The sequence below is a fragment of the Schistocerca gregaria genome, unplaced genomic scaffold (assembly GCF_023897955.1).
Source record: "Schistocerca gregaria isolate iqSchGreg1 unplaced genomic scaffold, iqSchGreg1.2 ptg000066l, whole genome shotgun sequence".
NCBI lineage: Eukaryota > Metazoa > Arthropoda > Insecta > Orthoptera > Acrididae > Schistocerca > Schistocerca gregaria.
In genome coordinates this window covers 74,028-93,224 of record NW_026061707.1, presented here as the reverse complement: position 1 = coordinate 93,224, position 19,197 = coordinate 74,028, and the positions used below count along the sequence as shown (strand labels likewise).

The window sequence follows — 19,197 nt, the reverse complement described above, 5'->3', positions numbered from 1 at the left end:
TGTTAATTTTGACGCCACTAGCTCTGCAGGTTGTCATGCAAATCCTTTACCTCTCAGAAATGATTATGAAATAAAAGTGAAGTACGTGACGAGTGTGACGTTAGGAAAACATTAGGCAGCATGGAGAGATTCTGTATGGGACCACCCAACCCAAACGAGTACTGTGTGACGTGCTGCACGGCAAGTGTTCACCGAAGCACCCCGGCTAGTTCAGTCGGTAGACCATGAGACTCTTAATCTCAGGGTCGTGGGTTCGAGCCCCACGCTGGGCGGAACGGAATTTTGTTCCGCTGCAGAAGTAAATTACCGTTTTTCTGATTAACGTGATGTAATGGAAATAGCAACTTTAAACTTTGCCTACGTCTCTGTCAGTCGCAAGGAAACTGTATTTGAAGGTGAAGGTCATTTTGTAGACATGTGTGAAAGACATGTTCTGAAATGCAAGTGTTGTTGTTTGGAGAGGACATCGGTTGCGTGTCAGATGTGTAGCCAAGCAGTAATGGGTCGCCATAGCTGCAAATATTAGTCGGTAATATGAAGTGTTGTCAGCTGAAGTCTGATGATCCAGACGACCGTAAGGACGAAGTACGCAAAAGTACCGCTAGGACGCGCCTCTTTATCTCTGTGGTAGAGCACTGGACTAGTAAACCAAGGGTCGTGAGTTCCATCCTCAAAGGAAGAGGTCGAATTTTGGAAATCAGTTGCGCGTCGTGGCCGTATAGCAAACAGTATCTGTGATGACGAACAATTAGCGACATGCCTTTTATTAAGAATTACTCTCAGATGTGATTAAGGCGAATGGCGCAGATAAAGCCTTTGCCAAAGCGGTACAGCATAAGGTGGGACGAAGCAGTCTGAATTACATTTTATAGATGTATTTCTCACATATGTCAGAGCCTCTCGCGGTCGTCGTCGTCGTCGTCGTCGTCGTCGCCGCCGCCGGCGCCGCTTCTGCAGAAGTAGCAAATGGCCATCGTGGCAAATGCGGCGAGGCACGCCCTGCCTTCGATTCCGTATGCACAAAGTGTGTGGTCTTGTTTCCCAGTCTATATTTAGTCGGTCACGTAAGAGGTTGAATGTAACGAATGGGTGGGAAAGAGCAAGGGCAGCGGCTGTGTAGAACGAAAACACTAATTATCAGGGGTGTGAGCGTTTCGAGATGAGTCATATACTAGTTGCACTTGGTCGTCAGTGACTGTGTGGCCTAATGGATAAGGCGTCGGACTTCGGATCTGAAGATTACAGGTTCGAATGCTGTCACGCTCGTGTTTTATCAGTTCTGAAAAAGAAACATACCGTTTTAATGTAGCATTTGAGCAGTACGAAACCGTCTGAATGTTGCTGTTGACCATTTTATGCTTGGAGATGCTCTTGAGCGTGAAACACACACTACAAGACCGGTGTTAACTAGCGAAATGGTCGGCAGAGTGCCGTCGCCGCGAGTTCCCACTGGCACTTGCACATCTAAAACAACGTCGGAAAGTAACTCGTTCGCCTTTTGAGTCACATCAAGTATGAGTGTTAATCTTGACGCCACTAGCTCTGCAGGTTGTCATGCAATTCCTTTACCTCTCAGAAATGATTATGAAATAAAAGTGAAGTACGTGACGAGTGTGACGTTAGGAAAACATTAGGCAGCATGGAGAGATTCTGTATGGGACCACCCAACCCAAACGAGTACTGTGTGACGTGCTGCCCGGCAAGTATTCACCGAAGCAGCCAGGCTAGCTCAGTCGGTAGAGCATGAGACTCTTAATCGCAGGGTCGTGTGTTCGAGCCCCACGCTGGGCGGAACGGAATTTTGTTCCGCTGCAGATGTAAATTACCGTTTTTCTGATTAACGTGATGTAATGGAAATAGCAACTTTAAACTTTGCCTACGTCTCTGTCAGTCGCAAGGAATCTGTATTTGAAGGTGAAGGTGATTTTGTAGACATGTGTGAAAGACATGTTCTGAAATGCAAGTGTTGTTGTTTGGAGAGGACATCGGTTACGTGTCAGATGTGTAGCCAAGCAGTAATGGGTCGCCATAGCTGCAAATATTAGTCGGTGATATGAAGTGTTGTCAGCTGAAGTCTGATGATCCAGACGACCGTAAGGACGAAGTACGCAAAAGTACCACTAGGACGCGCCTCTTTAGCTCTGTGGTGGAGCACTGGACTAGTGAACCAAGGGTCGTGAGTTCCATCCTCAAAGGAAGAAGTCGAATTTTGGAAATCAGTTGCGCGTCGTGGCCGTATAGCAAACAGTATCTGTGATGACGAACAATTAGCGACATGCCTTTTATTAAGAATTACTCTCAGAAGTGATTAAGGCGAATGGCGCAGATAAAGCATTTGCCAAAACGGTACAGCATAAGGTGGGACGAGGCAGTCTGAATTACATTTTACAGATGTATTTCTCACATATCTCAGAGCCTCTCGCGGTCGTCGTCGTCGTCGTCGTCGTCGTCGTCGTCGTCGTCGTCGTCGTCGTCGCCGCCGCCGCTTCTGCAAAGTAGCAAATGGCCATCGTAGCAAATGCGGCGAGGGACGCCCTGCCTTCGATTCCGAATGAACAAAGTGTGTGGTCTTCTTTCTCAATCTATATTTGATCGGTCTCGTAAGAGGTTGAATGTAACGAATGGGTGGGAAAGAGCAAGGGCAGCGGCTGTGTAGAACGAAAACACTAATTATCAGGGGTGTGAGCGTTTCGAGATGAGTCATATACAAGTTGCACTTGGTCGTCAGTGACTGTGTGGCCTATTGGATAAGGCGTCGGACTTCGGATCTGAAGATTACAGGTTCGAATGCTGTCACGCTCGTGTTTTATCAGTTCTGAAAAAGAAACGTACCGTTTTAATGTAGCATTTGAGCAGTACGAAACCGTCTGAATGTTGCTGTTGACCATTTTCTGCTTGGAGATGCTCTTGAGCTTGAAACACACACTACAAGACCGGTGTTAACTAGCGAAATGGTCGGCAGAGTGCCGTCACCGCGAGTTTCCACTGGCACTTGCACATCTGAAACAACGTCGGAAAGTAACTCGTTCGCCTTTTGAGTCACATCAAGTATGAGTGTTAATTTTGACGCCACTAGCTCTGCAGGTTTTCATGCAATTCCTTTACCTCTCAGAAATGATTATGAAATAAAAGTGAAGTACGTGACGAGTGTGACGTTAGGAAAACATTAGGCAGCATAGAGAGATTCTGTATGGGACCACCCAACCCAAACGAGTACTGTGTGACGTGCTGCCCGGCAAGTATTCACCGAAGCAGCCCAGCTAGCTCAGTCGGTAGAGCATGAGACTCCTAATGTCAGGGTCGTTGGTTCGAGCCCCACGCAGGGCGGAACGGAATCTTGTTACGCTGCAGATGTAAATTACCGTTTTTCTGATTAACGTGATGTAATGGAAATAGCAACTTTAAACTTTGCCTACGTCTCTGTCAGTCGCAAGGAAACTGTATTTGAAGGTGAAGGTGATTTTGTAGACATGTGTGAAAGACATGTTCTGAAATGCAAGTGTTGTTGTTTGGAGAGGACATCGGTTACGTGTCAGATGTGAAGCCAAGCAGTAATGGGTCGCCATAGCTGCAAATATTAGTCGGTAATATGAAGTGTTGTCAGCTGAAGTCTGATGACCCAGACGACCGTACGGACGAAGTACGCAAAAGTACCGCTAGGCCGCGCCCCTCTAGCTCAGTGGTAGAGCACTGGACTAGTAAACCAAGGGTCGTGAGTTCCATCCTCAAAGGAAGAAGTCGAATTTTGGAAATCAGTTGCGCGTCGTGGCCGTATAGCAAACAGTATCTGTCATGACGAATAATTAGCGACAATCCTTTTATTAAGAATCACTCTCAGATGTGATTAAGGCGAATGGCGCAGATAAAGCCTTTGCCAAAGTGGTACAGCATAAGGTGGGACGAGGCAGTCTGAATTACATTTTATAGATGTATTTCTCACATATGTCAGAGCCTCTCGCGGTCGTCGTCGTCGTCTCCGCCGCCGTTGCTGCAGAAGTAGCAAATGGCCATCGTGGCAAATGCGGCGATGCACGCCCTGCCTTCGATTCCGTATGCACAAAGTGTGTGGTCTTGTTTCCCAGTCTATATTTGGTCGGTCACGTAAGAGGTTGAATGTAACGAATGGGTGGGAAAGAGCAAGGGCAGCGGCTGTGTAGAACGAAAACACAAATTATCAGGGGTGTGAGCGTTTCGAGATGAGTCATATACTAGTTGCACTTGGTCGTCAGTGACTGTGTGGCCTAACGGATAAGGCGTCAGACTTCGGATCTGAAGATTACAGGTTCGAATGCTGTCACGCTGGTGGTTTATCACTTCTGAAAAAGAAACATACCGTTTTAATGTAGCATTTGAGCAGTACGAAACCGTCTGAATGTTGCTGTTGACCATTTTCTGCTTGGAGATGCTCTTGAGCTTGAAACACACACTACAAGACCGGTGTTAACTAGCGAAATGGTCGGCAGAGTGCCGTCGCCGCGAGTTCCCACTGGCACTTGCACATCTAAAACAACGTCGGAAAGTAACTCGTTCGCCTTTTGAGTCACATCAAGTATGAGTGTTAATCTTGACGCCACTAGCTCTGCAGGTTGTCATGCAATTCCTTTACCTCTCAGAAATGATTATGAAATAAAAGTGAAGTACGTGACGAGTGTGACGTTAGGAAAACATTAGGCAGCATGGAGAGATTCTGTATGGGACCACCCAACCCAGACGAGTACTGTGTGACGTTATGCCCGGCAAGTAATCACCCAAGCAGCCGGCTAACTCAGTCGGTAGAGCATGAGACTCTTAATCTCAGGGTCGTGGGTTCGAGCCCCACGCTGGGCGGAACGGAATTTTGTTCCGCTGCAGAAGTAAATTACCGTTTTTCTGATTAACGTGATGTAATGGAAATAGCAACTTTAAACTTTGCCTACGTCTCTGTCAGTCGCAAGGAAACTGTATTTGAAGGTGAAGGTCATTTTGTAGACATGTGTGAAAGACATGTTCTGAAATGCAAGTGTTGTTGTTTGGAGAGGACATCGGTTACGTGTCAGATGTGTAGCCAAGCAGTAATGGGTCGCCATAGCTGCAAATATTAGTCGGTAATATGAAGTGTTGTCAGCTGAAGTCTGATGATCCAGACGACCGTAAGGACGAAGTACGCAAAAGTACCGCTAGGACGCGCCTCTTTAGCTCAGTGGTAGAGCACTGGACTAGTAAACCAAGGGTCGTGAGTTCCATCCTCAAAGGAAGAAGTCGAATTTTGGAAATCAGTTGCGCGTCGTGGCCGTATAGCAAACAGTATCTGTGATGACGAACAATTAGCGACATGCCTTTTATTAAGAATTACTCTCAGATGTGATTAAGGCGAATGGCGCAGATAAAGCCTTTGCCAAAGCGGTAAAGCATAAGGTGGGACGAGGCAGTCTGAATTACATTTTATAGATGTATTTCTCACATATGTCAGAGCCTCTCGCGGTCGTCGTCGTCGTCGTCGTCGTCGTCGTCGTCGTCGTCGTCGCCGCCGCCGGCGCCGCTTCTGCAGAAGTAGCAAATGGCCATCGTGGCAAATGCGGCGAGGCACGCCCTGCCTTCGATTCCGTATGCACAAAGTGTGTGGTCTTGTTTCCCAGTCTATATTTAGTCGGTCACGTAAGAGGTTGAATGTAACGAATGGGTGGGAAAGAGCAAGGGCAGCGGCTGTGTAGAACGAAAACACTAATTATCAGGGGTGTGAGCGTTTCGAGATGAGTCATATACTAGTTGCACTTGGTCGTCAGTGACTGTGTGGCCTAATGGATAAGGCGTAGGACTTCGGATCTGAAGCTTACAGGTTCGAATGCTGTCACACTCGTGTTTTATCAGTTCTGAAAAAGAAACATACCGTTTTAATGTAGCATTTGAGCAGTACGAAACCGTCTGAATGTTGCTGTTGACCATTTTCTGCTTGGAGATGATCTTGAGCTTGAAACACACACTACTAGACCGGTGTTAACTAGCGAAATGGTCGGCAGAGTGCCGTCACCGCGAGTTTCCACTGGCACTTGCACATCTGAAACAACGTCGGAAAGTAACTCGTTCGCCTTTTGAGTCACATCAAGTATGAGTGTTAATTTTGACGCCACTAGCTCTGCAGGTTTTCATGCAATTCCTTTACCTCTCAGAAATGATTATGAAATAAAAGTGAAGTACGTGACGAGTGTGACGTTAGGAAAACATTAGGCAGCATAGAGAGATTCTGTATGGGACCACCCAACCCAAACGAGTACTGTGTGACGTGCTGCCCGGCAAGTATTCACCGAAGCAGCCCAGCTAGCTCAGTCGGTAGAGCATGAGACTCCTAATGTCAGGGTCGTTGGTTCGAGCCCCACGCTGGGCGGAACGGAATCTTGTTCCGCTGCAGATGTAAATTACCGTTTTTCTGATTAACGTGATGTAATGGAAATAGCAACTTTAAACTTTGCCTACGTCTCTGTCAGTCGCAAGGAAACTGTATTTGAAGGTGAAGGTGATTTTGTAGACATGTGTGAAAGACATGTTCTGAAATGCAAGTGTTGTTGTTTGGAGAGGACATCGGTTACGTGTCAGATGTGAAGCCAAGCAGTAATGGGTCGCCATAGCTGCAAATATTAGTCGGTAATATGAAGTGTTGTCAGCTGAAGTCTGATGACCCAGACGACCGTACGGACGAAGTACGCAAAAGTACCGCTAGGCCGCGCCCCTTTAGCTCAGTGGTAGAGCACTGGACTAGTAAACCAAGGGTCGTGAGTTCCATCCTCAAAGGAAGAAGTCGAATTTTGGAAATCAGTTGCGCGTCGTGGCCGTATAGCAAACAGTATCTGTCATGACGAATAATTAGCGACAATCCTTTTATTAAGAATTACTCTCAGATGTGATTAAGGCGAATGGCGCAGATAAAGCCTTTGCCAAAGCGGTACAGCATAAGGTGGGACGAGGCAGTCTGAATTACATTTTATAGATGTATTTCTCACATATGTCAGAGCCTCTCGCGGTCGTCGTCGTCGTCTCCGCCGCCGTTGCTGCAGAAGTAGCAAATGGCCATCGTGGCAAATGCGGCGATGCACGCCCTGCCTTCGATTCCGTATGCACAAAGTGTGTGGTCTTGTTTCCCAGTCTATATTTGGTCGGTCACGTAAGAGGTTGAATGTAACGAATGGGTGGGAAAGAGCAAGGGCAGCGGCTGTGTAGAACGAAAACACAAATTATCAGGGGTGTGAGCGTTTCGAGATGAGTCATATACAAGTTGCACTTGGTCGTCAGTGACTGTGTGGCCTAACGGATAAGGCGTCAGACTTCGGATCTGAAGATTACAGGTTCGAATGCTGTCACGCTGGTGGTTTATCACTTCTGAAAAAGAAACATAACGTTTTAATGTAGCATTTGAGCAGTACGAAACCGTCTGAATGTTGCTGTTGACCATTTTCTGCTTGGAGATGCTCTTGAGCTTGAAACACACACTACAAGACCGGTGTTAACTAGCGAAATGGTCGGCAGAGTGCCGTCGCCGCGAGTTCCCACTGGCACTTGCACATCTAAAACAACGTCGGAAAGTAACTCGTTCGCCTTTTGAGTCACATCAAGTATGAGTGTTAATCTTGACGCCACTAGCTCTGCAGGTTGTCATGCAATTCCTTTACCTCTCAGAAATGATTATGAAATAAAAGTGAAGTACGTGACGAGTGTGACGTTAGGAAAACATTAGGCAGCATGGAGAGATTCTGTATGGGACCACCCAACCCAGACGAGTACTGTGTGACGTTATGCCCGGCAAGTAATCACCCAAGCAGCCGGCTAACTCAGTCGGTAGAGCATGAGACTCTTAATCTCAGGGTCGTGGGTTCGAGCCCCACGCTGGGCGGAACGGAATTTTGTTCCGCTGCAGAAGTAAATTACCGTTTTTCTGATTAACGTGATGTAATGGAAATAGCAACTTTAAACTTTGCCTACGTCTCTGTCAGTCGCAAGGAAACTGTATTTGAAGGTGAAGGTCATTTTGTAGACATGTGTGAAAGACATGTTCTGAAATGCAAGTGTTGTTGTTTGGAGAGGACATCGGTTACGTGTCAGATGTGTAGCCAAGCAGTAATGGGTCGCCATAGCTGCAAATATTAGTCGGTAATATGAAGTGTTGTCAGCTGAAGTCTGATGATCCAGACGACCGTAAGGACGAAGTACGCAAAAGTACCGCTAGGACGCGCCTCTTTAGCTCAGTGGTAGAGCACTGGACTAGTAAACCAAGGGTCGTGAGTTCCATCCTCAAAGGAAGAAGTCGAATTTTGGAAATCAGTTGCGCGTCGTGGCCGTATAGCAAACAGTATCTGTGATGACGAACAATTAGCGACATGCCTTTTATTAAGAATTACTCTCAGATGTGATTAAGGCGAATGGCGCAGATAAAGCCTTTGCCAAAGCGGTAAAGCATAAGGTGGGACGAGGCAGTCTGAATTACATTTTATAGATGTATTTCTCACATATGTCAGAGCCTCTCGCGGTCGTCGTCGTCGTCGTCGTCGTCGTCGTCGTCGTCGTCGTCGTCGTCGCCGCCGCCGGCGCCGCTTCTGCAGAAGTAGCAAATGGCCATCGTGGCAAATGCGGCGAGGCACGCCCTGCCTTCGATTCCGTATGCACAAAGTGTGTGGTCTTGTTTCCCAGTCTATATTTAGTCGGTCACGTAAGAGGTTGAATGTAACGAATGGGTGGGAAAGAGCAAGGGCAGCGGCTGTGTAGAACGAAAACACTAATTATCAGGGGTGTGAGCGTTTCGAGATGAGTCATATACTAGTTGCACTTGGTCGTCAGTGACTGTGTGGCCTAATGGATAAGGCGTAGGACTTCGGATCTGAAGCTTACAGGTTCGAATGCTGTCACACTCGTGTTTTATCAGTTCTGAAAAAGAAACATACCGTTTTAATGTAGCATTTGAGCAGTACGAAACCGTCTGAATGTTGCTGTTGACCATTTTCTGCTTGGAGATGATCTTGAGCTTGAAACACACACTACTAGACCGGTGTTAACTAGCGAAATGGTCGGCAGAGTGCCGTCGCCGCGAGTTCCCACTGGCACTTGCACATCTAAAACAACGTCGGAAAGTAACTCGTTCGCCTTTTGAGTCACATCAAGTATGAGTGTTAATCTTGACGCCACTAGCTCTGCAGGTTGTCATGCAATTCCTTTACCTCTCAGAAATGATTATGAAATAAAAGTGAAGTACGTGACGAGTGTGACGTTAGGAAAACATTAGGCAGCATGGAGAGATTCTGTATGGGACCACCCAACCCAGACGAGTACTGTGTGACGTTATGCCCGGCAAGTAATCACCCAAGCAGCCGGCTAACTCAGTCGGTAGAGCATGAGACTCTTGATCGCAGGGTCGTGGGTTCGAGCCCCACGCTGGGCGGAACGGAATTTTGTTCCGCTGCAGATGTAAATTACCGTTTTTCTGATTAACGTTATGTAATGGAAATAGCAACTTTAAACTTTGCCTACGTCTCTGTCAGTCGCAAGGAAACTGTATTTGAAGGTGAAGGTCATTTTGTAGACATGTGTGAAAGACATGTTCTGAAATGCAAGTGTTGTTGTTTGGAGAGGACATCGGTTACGTGTCAGATGTGTAGCCAAGCAGTAATGGGTCGCCATAGCTGCAAATATTAGTCGGTAATATGAAGTGTTGTCAGCTGAAGTCTGATGATCCAGACGACTGTATGGACGAAGTACGCAAAAATAACGCTAGGCCGCGCACCTTTAGTTCAGTGGTAGAGCACTGGACTAGTAAACCAAGGGTCGTGAGTTCCATCCTCAAAGGAAGAAGTCGAATTTTGGAAATCAGTTGCGCGTCGTGGCCGTACAGCAAACAGTATCTGTGATGACGAACAATTAGCGACATGCCTTTTATTAAGAATTACTCTCAGATGTGATTAAGGCGAATGGCGCAGATAAAGCCTTTGCCAAAGCGGTTCAGCATAAGGTGGGACGAGGCAGTCTGAACTACATTTTATAGATGTATTTCTCACATATGTCAGAGCCTCTCGCGGTCGTCGTCGTCGTCGTCGTCGTCGCCGCCGCCGCTTCTGCAGAAGTAGCAAATGGCCATTGTGGCAAATGCGGCGAGCCACGCCCTGCCTTCGATTCCGTATGCACAAAGTGTGTGGTCTTGTTTCCCCGTCTATATTTCGTCGGTCACGTAAGAGGTTGAATGTAACGAATGGGTGGGAAAGAGCAAGGGCAGCGGCTGTGTAGAACGAAAACACAAATTATCAGGGGTGTGAGCGTTTCGAGATGAGTCATATACAAGTTGCACTTGGTCGTCAGTGACTGTGTGGCCTAATGGATAAGGCGTCGGACTTCGGATCTGAAGATTACAGGTTCGAATGCTGTCACGCTCGTGTTTTATCAGTTCTGAAAAAGAAACATACCGTTTTAATGTAGCATTTGAGCAGTACGAAACCGTCTGAATGTTGCTGTTGACCATTTTCTGCTTGGAGATGCTCTTGAGCTTGAAACACACACTACAAGACCGGTGTTAACTAGCGAAATGGTCGGCAGAGTGCCGTCGCCGCGAGTTCCCACTGGCACTTGCACATCTAAAACAACGTCGGAAAGTAACTCGTTCGCCTTTTGAGTCACATCAAGTATGAGTGTTAATCTTGACGCCACTAGCTCTGCAGGTTGTCATGCAATTCCTTTACCTCTCAGAAATGATTATGAAATAAAAGTGAAGTACGTGACGAGTGTGACGTTAGGAAAACATTAGGCAGCATGGAGAGATTCTGTATGGGACCACCCAACCCAGACGAGTACTGTGTGACGTTATGCCCGGCAAGTAATCTCTCAAGCAGCCGGCTAACTCAGTCGGTAGAGCATGAGACTCTTAATCTCAGGGTCGTGGGTTCGAGCCCCACGCTGGGCGGAACGGAATTTTGTTCCGCTGCAGAAGTAAATTACCGTTTTTCTGATTAACGTGATGTAATGGAAATAGCAACTTTAAACTTTGCCTACGTCTCTGTCAGTCGCAAGGAAACTGTATTTGAAGGTGAAGGTCATTTTGTAGACATGTGTGAAAGACATGTTCTGAAATGCAAGTGTTGTTGTTTGGAGAGGACATCGGTTACGTGTCAGATGTGTAGCCAAGCAGTAATGGGTCGCCATAGCTGCAAATATTAGTCGGTAATATGAAGTGTTGTCAGCTGAAGTCTGATGATCCAGACGACCGTAAGGACGAAGTACGCAAAAGTACCGCTCGGACGCGCCTCTTTAGCTCTGTGGTAGAGCACTGGACTAGTAAACCAAGGGTCGTGAGTTCCATCCTCAAAGGAAGAAGTCGAATTTTGGAAATCAGTTGCGCGTCGTGGCCGTATAGCAAACAGTATCTGTGATGACGAACAATTAGCGACATGCCTTTTATTAAGAATTACTCTCAGATGTGATTAAGGCGAATGGCGCAGATAAAGCCTTTGCCAAAGCGGTACAGCATAAGGTGGGACGAGGCAGTCTGAATTACATTTTATAGATGTATTTCTCACATATGTCAGAGCCTCTCGCGGTCGTCGTCGTCGTCGTCGTCGTCGCCGCCGCCGCTTCTGCAGAAGTAGCAAATGGCCATCGTGGCAAATGCGGCGAGGCACGCCCTGCCTTCGATTCCGTATGCACAAAGTGTGTGGTCTTGTTTCCCAGTCTATATTTAGTCGGTCACGTAAGAGGTTGAATGTAACGAATGGGTGGGAAAGAGCAAGGGCAGCGGCTGTGTAGAACGAAAACACTAATTATCAGGGGTGTGAGCGTTTCGAGATGAGTCATATACTAGTTGCACTTGGTCGTCAGTGACTGTGTGGCCTAATGGATAAGGCGTCGGACTTCGGATCTGAAGCTTACAGGTTCGAATGCTGTCACGCTCGTGTTTTATCAGTTCTGAAAAAGAAACATACCGTTTTAATGTAGCATTTGAGCAGTACGAAACCGTCTGAATGTTGCTGTTGACCATTTTTTGCTTGGAGGTGCTCTTGAGCTTGAAACACACACAACAAGACCGGTGTTAACTAGCGAAATGGTCGGCAGAGTGCCGACACCGCGAGTTTTGACTGGCACTTGCACATATAAAACAAGGTCGTAAAGTAACTCGTTTGGCTTTTGAGTCACATAAAGTATGTGTGTTAATTTTGACGCCACTAGCTCTGCATGTTGTCATGCAATTTCTTTACCTCACAGAAATGATTATGACATAAAAGTGAAGTACGTGACGAGTGTGACGTTAGGAAAACATTAGGCTGCATGGGGAGAAACTGTATGGGACCACCCAACCGAAACGAGTTCTGTGTGACGTGCTACACGGCAGGTATTCACCGCGGTAGCCGGCTAGCTCAGTTAGCCGGCACGGTAGCTCAGCGTGTTCGGTCAGAGGGTTACGCGCCCTCTGTAATAAAAAAACTGAGTCACTCGATCAAAAAAAAAAAAAAAAAAAAAAACGAACATAAATGGATGTCTTACGACGTCCGCCCAGAACAGATGCAACGAACAAAAGCGAACAAAATGAGATTTAAAAAAAAAAAAAAAAAAAAAAAGAAGTCGGTAGAGCGTCGGACTCTAAATCCCAGAGTCGTTGGTTCGAGCCACACGCGGGGCGGAATTGAATTTTGTTCCGCTGCAGATGCAAATTACCGTGTTTCTGATTAACGTGATGTAATGGAAATAGGAACTACGTCTCTGTCAGTCGCAAGGGAACTGTATTTGAAGGTGAAGGTCATTTTGTAGACATGTGTGAAAGACATGTTCTGAAATGCAAGTGTTGTTGTTTGGAGAGGACATAGGTTACGTGTCAGATGTGTAGCCAAGCAGTAATGGGTCGCCATAGCTGCAAATATTAGTCGGTAATATGAAGTGTTGTCAGCTGAAGTCTGATGATCCAGACGACCGTAAGGACGAAGTACGCAAAAGTACCGCTAGGACGCGGCCCTTTAGCTCAGTGGTAGAGCACTGGACTAGTAAACCAAGGGTCGTGAGTTCCATCCTCAAAGGAAGAAGACGAATTTTGGAAATCAGTTGCGCGTCGTGGCCGTATGGCAAACAGTATCTGTGATGACGAACAATTAGCGACAATCCTTTTATTAAGAATTACTCTCTGATGTGATTAAGGCGAATGGCGCAGATAAAGCCTTTGCCAAAGCGGTTCAGCATAAGGTGGGACGAGGTAGTCTGAATTACATTTTATAGATGTATTTCTCACATATGTCAGAGCCTCTCGCGGTCGTCGTCGTCGTCGTCGTCGTCGCCGCCGCCGCTTCTGCAGAAGTAGCAAATGGCCATCGTGGCAAATGCGGCGATGCACGCCCTGCCTTCGATTCCGTATGCACAAAGTGTGTGGTCTTGTTTCCCAGTCTATATTTGGTCGGTCACGTAAGAGGTTGAATGTAACGAATGGGTGGGAAAGAGCAAGGGCAGCGGCTGTGTAGAACGAAAACACAAATTATCAGGGGTGTGAGCGTTTCGAGATGAGTCATATACAAGTTGCGCTTGGTCGTCAGTGACTGTGTGGCCTAACGGATAAGGCGTCAGACTTCGGATCTGAAGATTATAGGTTCGAATGCTGTCACGCTGGTGTTTTATCACTTCTGAAAAACAAACATACCGTTTTAATGTAGCATTTGAGCAGTACGAAACCGTCTGAATGTTGCTGTTGACCAATTTTTGCTTGGAGGTGCTCTTGAGCTTGAAACACACACAACAAGACCGGTGTTAACTAGCGAAATGGTCGGCAGAGTGCCGACACCGCGAGTTTTGACTGGCACTTGCACATATAAAACAAGGTCGTAAAGTAACTCGTTTGGCTTTTGAGTCACATAAAGTATGTGTGTTAATTTTGACGCCAGTAGCTCTGCATGTTGTCATGCAATTTCTTTACCTCTCAGAAATGATTATGACATAAAAGTGAAGTACGTGACGAGTGTGACGTTAGGAAAACATTAGGCTGCATGGGGAGAAACTGTATGGGACCACCCAACCGAAACGAGTACTGTGTGACGTGCTACCCGCCAGGTACTCACCGCTGCAGCCGGCTAGCTCAGTCGGTAGAGCGTCAGACTCTAAATCCCAGGGTCGTTGGTTCGAGCCACACGCGGGGCGGAATGGAACTTTGTTCCGCTGCAGATGTATATTACTGTTTTTCTGATTAACAATATTTAATGCAAATAGCAACTTTTAACTTTGCCTACGTCTCTGTCAGTCGCAAGGAATCTGTATTTCAAGGTGAAGGTGATTTTGTAGACATGTGTGTAAGACATGTTCTGAAATGCAAGTGTTGTTGTTTGGAGAGCACATCGGTTTCGTGTCAGATGTGTAGCCAAGCAGTAATGGGTCGCCATAGCTGCAAATATTAGCCTGTAATATGAAGTGTTGTCAGCTGAAGTCTGATGATGCAGACGACCGTAAGGACGAAGTACCCAAGAGTACCGCTAGGCGGCGCCTTTTAGCTCAGTGGTAGAGCACTGGTCTAACAAACCAGGGGTCGTAAGTTTCATCCTCACGGGAGAAAGTTGAATTTTGGAAATCAGTTGCACGTCGTGGCTGTATAGCAAACAGTATCTGTGATGACGAACAATTAACAACAGGCGTTCATTTAAGAATTACTCTCAGAAGTGATTAAGGCGAATGGCGCAGATAAAGCCTTTGCCAAAGCGGTACAGCATAGGGTGGGACGAGGCAGTCTGAATTACATTTTATAGATGTATTTCTCACATATGTCAGAGCCTCTCGCGGTCGTCGTCGTCGTCGTCGTCGTCGTCGTCGCCGCCGCCGTTGCTGCAGAAGTAGCAAATGGCCATCGTGGCAAATGCGGCGATGCACGCCCTGCCTTCGATTCCGTATGCACAAAGTGTGTGGTCTTGTTTCCCAGTCTGTATTTGGTCGGTCACGTAAGAGGTTGAATGTAACGAATGGGTGGGAAAGAGCAAGGGCAGCGGCTGTGTAGAACGAAAACACAAATTATCAGGGTGTGAGCGTTTCGAGATGAGTCGTATACAAGTTGCACTTGGTCGTCAGTGACTGTGTGGCCTAACAGATAAAGCGTCAGACTTCGGATCTGAAGATTACAGGTTCTAATGCTGTCACGCTCGTGTTTTATCACTTCTGAAAAAGAAACATACCGTTTTAATGTAGCATTTGAGCAGTACGAAACCGTCTGAATGTTGCTGTTGACCATTTTCTGCTTGGAGATGCTCTTGAGCTTGAAACACACACTACAAGACCGGTGTTAACTAGCGAAATGGTCGGCAGAGTGCCGTCACCGCGAGTTTCCACTGGCACTTGCACATCTAAAACAACGTCGGAAAGTAACTCGTTCGCCTTTTGAGTCACATCAAGTATGAGTGTTAATTTTGACGCCACTAGCTCTGCAGGTTGTCATGCAATTCCTTTACCTCTCAGAAATGATTATGAAATAAAAGTGAAGTACGTGACGAGTGTGACGTTAGGAAAACATTAGGCAGCGTAGAGAGATTCTGTATGGGACCACCCAACCCAGACGAGTACTGTGTGACGTGCTTCCCGGCAAGTATGCAACGAAGCAGCCCGGCTAGCTCAGTCGATAGAGCATGAGACTCTTAATCTCAGGTTCGTGGGTTCGAGCCCCACGCTGGGAGGAACGGAATTTTTTCCGCTGCAGATGTAAATTACCGTTTTTCTGATTAATGTGATGTAATGGAAGTAGCAACTTTAAACTTTGCCTACGTCTCTGTCAGTCGCAAGGAAACTGTATTTGAAGGTTAAGGTGATTTTGTAGACATGTGTGAAAGACATGTTCTGAAATGCAAGTGTTGTTGTTTGGAGAGGACATCGGTTACGTGTCAGATGTGAAGCCAAGCAGTAATGGGTCGCCATAGCTGCAAATATTAGTCGGTAATATGAAGTGATGTCAGCTGAAGTCTGATGATCCAGACGACCGTACGGACGAAGTACGCAAAACTACCACTAGGCCGCGCCCCTTTAGCTCAGTGGTAGAGCACTGGGCTAGTAAACCAAAGGTGGTGAGTTCCATCCTCAAAGGAAGAAGTCGAATTTTGGAAATCAGTTGCGCGTCGTGGCCGTATAGCAAACAGTATCTGTGATGACGAACAATTAGCGACATGCCTTTTATTAAGAATTACTCTCAGATGTGATTAAGGCGAATGGCGCAGATAAAGCCTTTGCCAAAGCGGTACAGCAAAAGGTGGGACGAGGCAGTCTGAATTACATTTTATAGATGTATTTCTCACATATGTCAGAGCCTCTCGCGGTCGTCGTCGTCGTCGCCGCCGCCGTTGCTGCAGAAGTAGCAAATGGCCATCGTGGCAAATGCGGCGATGCACGCCCTGCCTTCGATTCCGTATGCAAAAAGTGTGTGGTCTTGTTTCCCAGTCTATATTTGGTCGGTCACGTAAGAGGTTGAATGTAACGAATGGATGGGAAAGAGGAAGGGCTGCGGCTGTGTAGAACGAAAACACAAATTATCAGGGGTGTGAGCGTTTCGAGATGAGTCATATACAAGTTGCACTTGGTCGTCAGTGACTGTGTGGCCTAACGGATAAGGCGTCAGACTTCGGATCTGAAGATTACAGGTTCGAATGCTGTCACGCTCATGTTTTATCACTTCTGAAAAAGAAACATACCGTTTTAATGTAGCATTTGAGCAGTACGAAACCGTCTGAATGTTGCTGTTGACCATTTTCTGCTTGGAGATGCTCTTGAGCTTGAAACACACACTACAAGGCCGGTGTTAACTAGCGAAATGGTCGGCAGAGTGCCGACACCGCGAGTTTCCACTGGCACTTGCACATCTAAAACAACGTCGGAAAGTAACTCGTTCGCCTTTTGAGTCACATCAAGTATGAGTGTTAATTTTGACGCCACTAGCTCTGCACGTTGTCATGCAATTCCTTTACCTCTCAGAAATGATTATAAAATAAAAGTGAAGTACGTGACGAGTGTGACGTTAGGAAAACATTAGGCAGCATGGAGAGATTCTGTATGGGACCACCCAACCCAAACGAGTACTGTGTGACGTGCTGCCCGGCAAGTAATCACCCAAGCAGCCCGGCTAGCTCAGTCGTTAGAGCATGAGACTCTTAATCTCAGGGTCGTTGGTTCGAGCAACACGCTGGGCGGAACGGAATTTTGTTCCGCTGCAGAAGTAAATTACCGTTTTTCTGATTAACGTGATGTAATGGAAATAGCAACTTTAAACATTGCCTACGTCTCTGTCAGTTGCAATTAAACTGTATTTGAAGGTGAAGGTGATTTTGTAGACATGTGTGAAAGACATGTTCTGAAATGCAAGTGTTGTTGTTTGGAGAGGACATCGGTTACGTGTCAGATGTGTAGCCAAGCAGTAATGGGTCGCCATAGCTGCAAATATTAGTCGGTAATATGAAGTGTTGTCAGCTGAAGTCTGATGATCCAGATGACCGTAAGGACGAAGTACGCATAAGTACCGCTAGGCCGCGCCTCTTTAGCTCAGTGGTAGAGCACTGGACTAGTAAACCAAGGGTCGTGAGTTCCATCCTCAAAGGAAGAAGTCGAATTTTGGAAATCAGTTGCGCGTCGTGGCCGTATAGCTAACAGTATCTGTGATGACGAACAATTAGCGACATGCCTTTTATTAAGAATTACTCTCAGATGTGATTAAGGCGAATGGCGCAGATAAAGCCTTTGCCAAAGCGGTACAGCTTAAGGTGGGACGAGGCAGTCTGAATTACATTTTATAGATGTATTTCTCACATATGTCAGAGCCTCTCGCGGTCGTCGTCGTCGTCGTCGTCGTCGTCGTCGCCGCCGCCGCCGCCGCCACCGCCGCCGCCGCCGCCGCCGCCGCCGCTTCTGCAGAAGTAGCAAATGGCCATCGTAGCAAATGCAGCGTGGTACGCCCTGCCTTCGATTCCGTATGCACAAAGTGTGTGGTCTTGTTTCCCAGTCTATATTTCGTCGGTCACGTAAGAGGTTGAATGCAACGAATGGGTGGGAAATAGCAAGGGGCAGCGGCTGTGTAGAACGAAAACACAAATCATTCGGGGTGTGGGCGTTTCGAGATGAGTCATATACCAGTTGCACCTGGTCGTCAGTGACCGTGTGGCCCATTGGATAGGTTCCGCTTGAGACGCGACAGCGATCGGACGTGCTGTGTATTCGATCCGCCGTTACCCTCGGATTGTGAATATTTACCTTCTGTGTGTGAGGTTTCTTTGTCTTCTTTTTTTCGTTGTTTCTTTGCCTGAGTGTTTGTTTTGTGTCTTGCGTTGTATTGCGGCTTTTGCAGCATTAATTAAGTGTTATGGCTTCCCGGTTGTTTCCGCGGAAGTGTACTCTCAGTTTTCAGTTTAACAAGGCTACCAGGAATGTCCAACCGACATCGTTGGAAATTCACGAATGGATTGTGGACACGATTGGCATTACATCGGACCAGGTACATACGGCGTATTTTGATACAGAATTACACTGCTTTTTTGTGAAATTGTTGAACCCGGTTTTGCTGGATAAGATATTACTTAAACATGGTGAGCAAGTGTCGTTCCGTCATAGGGATGGTTCTGTTAGCAGTGTTACTGTCTCAAATGCTGAAATTACGTATACCACAGTTCGGGTTTATAATTCACCTCCTGAAGTTGACAACAGCTATCTTAAGGAAGCTTTGCTTCGTTATGGTACTGTTCGGTCAATTCGAAATGAACGTTGGTCTGCACAACATAAGCTGCAATGTTATAATGGTGTCAGATCAGTTGAAATGCATATTAAGTCTAATATACCGTCCCATCTGGTTGTATGCGGTTATCGTGTACATCTTACATATGAGGGACAGCTTGGTACATGTTTCCTATGTAATGAACATGGTCATGTTCGAGCTAATTGCCCTAAGCGGGTATTTGTGCTTAAAAATGGCCTAGCACAGCGCCGCAAATTAACGGTTGCCGATCTTGTGCCAGCAGCTTCCTCCACTGTTTCCTATCTGCCTCCTGCAGTAGCTTCTTCACAACAGGTGTCACCCTCCCCTGATGCAGGTTTTCCTCCGCTACCCACTCGCCCAGACGTATCGGCTGCTCCTATACCGATTCCGTCTGTTACCAACAACAAACGCCGTCGTGCTAGTGATACCGGTAGCACTGATGACGAAGCTGCTGTTTCGCAGCCGGTTTGCGAATCTGATGAGAGAATTCCAGAATCTCCCATGCCTGTTTCGGA

At 46.7% G+C, this 19,197-nt stretch overlaps 8 non-coding genes across 8 annotated transcripts; all 8 read left to right on the top strand.

Moving 5' to 3' along the window:
• The first annotated feature begins 199 nt into the window (after positions 1–199).
• Trnak-cuu (transfer RNA lysine (anticodon CUU)) lies at positions 200–272 on the top strand. Its single transcript has one exon. It is a non-coding gene; the product is annotated as a tRNA-Lys (tRNA).
• A 1,446-nt stretch (positions 273–1,718) lies between these two features.
• Trnak-cuu (transfer RNA lysine (anticodon CUU)) lies at positions 1,719–1,791 on the top strand. The gene has a single exon. It is a non-coding gene; the product is annotated as a tRNA-Lys (tRNA).
• Positions 1,792–3,254: 1,463 nt separating this feature from the next.
• Trnar-ccu (transfer RNA arginine (anticodon CCU)) lies at positions 3,255–3,327 on the top strand. Its single transcript has one exon. It is a non-coding gene; the product is annotated as a tRNA-Arg (tRNA).
• A 1,427-nt stretch (positions 3,328–4,754) lies between these two features.
• Positions 4,755–4,827, top strand: Trnak-cuu (transfer RNA lysine (anticodon CUU)). The gene has a single exon. It is a non-coding gene; the product is annotated as a tRNA-Lys (tRNA).
• A 1,461-nt stretch (positions 4,828–6,288) lies between these two features.
• Trnar-ccu (transfer RNA arginine (anticodon CCU)) lies at positions 6,289–6,361 on the top strand. Its single transcript has one exon. It is a non-coding gene; the product is annotated as a tRNA-Arg (tRNA).
• Positions 6,362–7,788: 1,427 nt separating this feature from the next.
• Trnak-cuu (transfer RNA lysine (anticodon CUU)) lies at positions 7,789–7,861 on the top strand. Its single transcript has one exon. It is a non-coding gene; the product is annotated as a tRNA-Lys (tRNA).
• A 2,975-nt stretch (positions 7,862–10,836) lies between these two features.
• Trnak-cuu (transfer RNA lysine (anticodon CUU)) lies at positions 10,837–10,909 on the top strand. Its single transcript has one exon. It is a non-coding gene; the product is annotated as a tRNA-Lys (tRNA).
• Positions 10,910–15,556: 4,647 nt separating this feature from the next.
• On the top strand, positions 15,557–15,629 carry Trnak-cuu (transfer RNA lysine (anticodon CUU)). The gene has a single exon. It is a non-coding gene; the product is annotated as a tRNA-Lys (tRNA).
• The last annotated feature ends 3,568 nt before the right edge of the window (positions 15,630–19,197 follow it).